The sequence below is a fragment of the Mus caroli genome, unplaced genomic scaffold (genome assembly GCF_978045245.1).
Source record: "Mus caroli unplaced genomic scaffold, Mus_caroli_1 scaffold_7, whole genome shotgun sequence".
Taxonomy (NCBI): Eukaryota; Metazoa; Chordata; class Mammalia; order Rodentia; family Muridae; genus Mus; species Mus caroli.
In genome coordinates this window covers 71,136,654-71,139,755 of record NW_028227262.1, presented here as the reverse complement: position 1 = coordinate 71,139,755, position 3,102 = coordinate 71,136,654, and positions in this window count along the sequence as shown.

The following is a 3,102-nucleotide window of genomic DNA, read 5'->3' as shown; positions in this document are numbered from 1 at the left end:
ACAACAGTGAGTGGGAATTATAGAAAATACTCATACCATTGTCCACCTGTAGTCTACTCTCTCATACATCTCAGACCCCTCATTTCTCTAGGTACTAACAGCTTGCATGACTGTGTCTTGTTTTCAATGAGTTAATATTGATAAGTTATTATTGACTAGCCTTATTATTTTAGTGGCTATGTGCAATACACACATACTCTCTGAACTGGCATCCTTGCCTAAAACAATCACGTAGCTTAAGAAGCATGACAAGATTCTAGGTCCAAATTCTGATTGGTCAAGTATGTACTTCTATACAGCATCCTTCCCTAGAAACAACACTCATCTCATCTTTCTGCCCCACAAAAGCTGGAAGGCAGGAGCAGATTCAAAAGATATTTCTAGCACTCTGTCCTGGAAACAATACTCAGGTGTGACATTAATGATCTGTGTGTAAATAGATGTTCTCATCAATACCACACATATAACAATCTCATTATTTAGGTGCTCAAAATAACCTTTTTTGCTATGAATGTATGTATAATTTTTAAAGTATTTTAGAGGGTTATTTTCTTTTTAAAGTGTTTGTGTGTGTGTGTGTGTGTGTGTGTGTGTGTCTGTGTCTATGTCTGTGTCCGTGTCTGTGTCTGTGTCTCTGTGTGTATGCATGCAGATGCCAATTGAAGCCAGCAAAGTAATGGACATTCTGGATCTGGAGTTATGGGATGTTGTTAGTCACCTGACATGGGTGCTGGGAACCCAACTCCAGTCTTTTCGAAGAGCAGTATGTGTTCTTAACTGCTGAGCCATCTGACTATCCCTTCAATGGATATGACCTCTATCTATCTATCTATCTATCTATCTATCTATCTATCTATCTATCTATCTATCTATCTAAGTCTAGGTGATGATGGGAGTCTCTCATGATTCATTCAATGATTTATGTCTATAAGCCAAACATGGAGTAAGGAAATAAGTTATTGTGAAGAGACAGTGATTATCCTTTGACCTATATTAGCAAAAGCACACTTCATAATACACAGTAACAGGCAATACATAAGATTGAGTTTCTGTTCTTTTAGGGGCACCAATGATTAGGGATGAGACACATCTGTGACATAATAACATGGGCCACCAGAATATTGTTTAATAAGTAACAAGTTTTAAGGGAGCAGAAAGGCAGTGTGATCAAGAATGTCTAGAAAAAAAAATTCTAAAAATACTGCTACTCAATTTTCTAGCATTGGACTAGGGAAAAATTGATTCCAATAGAAAATTCTTGGAAATGGAGACGTAGGTAATTCTTAGTAATGTCTCAAACTTTTCAAAATCACTTGCTGATTCATTCTACTAGTGACCATTCTCAAGTTCTCCTGGAATGTTCTACAGTCCTTTTTCTTACTGACTCAAATTTCTTTTAAGATACATGTAAGTCTGTCTGTATGAATGTATGTATGTATATATGTATGTATGTATGTATGTATGTGTATTAATGTTTTTCCTGCATGCATGTATGTGAACCTTGTGTATGCCTGGTTTTGATGGAAGTCAGAAGTCATCAGATTCCATGAGACTAAAATTGCAAGTGGTTGTGAGCAGTCATGTGAGTGCTGGGAATTGAACTCAGGTCCTTTGAAAGAACAGTTTGCTGACCACTGAGCTATCTCCCCAGCTCCTTGATCTTCTTAACAACACACATTTCCCAAGAGCAGCTGCCTAAAACTCACCACCATAGAAAAACATTTTATGTTGCAGATGTATTGATGTGTATAATTCAAATGCTTTTCAATTTTTGTTATTTGTTTGTTTTCTGTGTATTTGTGTGTGCAAGCATGTGTGTGGGCATATATCATAGCATACATCAGAGGTCATAGGACAACTTGCAGGATTATCTTCTACCACATAGTTTCTGAAGATTGATCTCAAGTCATCAGGTATGGCTGCAAGTGTTTTTCCTAGCTGAGCCATCCAGATGGCTTCTTGCAAATTCTCTTACTCCAAGTCTTCAGAATGGATGTTCACACATCTTGAAGTACAAATCCTAAGTTATTTAGATACTTATCACTAAGCTATGCTCTGATCTTCCCTAAAAAAACAAAATAGCTGACAGGATTTTAAGCCATAGTTCACCTCCTTGAAGTTCTCCTCAGGGTTTTCTTGTCCCAACACTGTCTAAATATTTACAACATGTGGTATAAATAGCCTAGAATGTTTTTTCAGTGTGTAATTATTGGTGACTGAAAGATTTTAGAGTCAGATATAGTTTGGTAAACAAAGTTCCTTACTGTGGCAGCAACAGAACCCTCTACCCAGCCTATTTTCACGTGACACATGAATTCCTTTACTCGGTGTATCATGGGACTTTTTCATATCTGAATCTTTGGATGTGAGAAGTCATATTTAGATTTATAGTTAGAAACAAATTTTCTCATTTAAAAATAGTCATAATAATAAAGGCTGGGGTAAGGTGAGGAATAACCAATCTGTTTCCAATTTTTCTCTGGTCATGGCTGGACCAATGATTCACTAGGAAAGACCTTTCAGAGGCCTATGCGGGCTTCCCATCAGATGGTTCACAACCATCTGTTAGGCCAGCTCCAGAAAATCCAAGGCTCTCTTCTGGCTTCTCCATGCACAGTTTGTCATATATATATATATATATATATATATATATATATATATATATATAATCCCACACATACATAAGATGCATAAGTTAAATTAGATGTTTTAAAATATTTATAAGAAAAAGAAAATAAATAATAAAAATTTACCTGTGGTCATAGATATAAGAAAATTTCTCTATTCCGCTAATCCCCAACTGTGTCTATAAATCTATCTTCTGGAATTGTCAAATATATCCTTAATTGTTAACTCTGGTGCTTACTGAAAGAATTTGATCCCTTCCAGGAATAAGTGAAATTTTAAATTAGCCTTAAGAACACAAAACACTGTGCCCAAGTAAATGGACACATATTGATTGAGATTTCTCCAATGGGACTGATGTTTAACCTGAAGGTTTTCCCAGGACTCTAGCACATGGAATTATTTAGATGAACACATCTCTTACCAATACCTAAATGCCATTTTGTGGCAGAGATGGTGATGTTTAATTCATCTTCA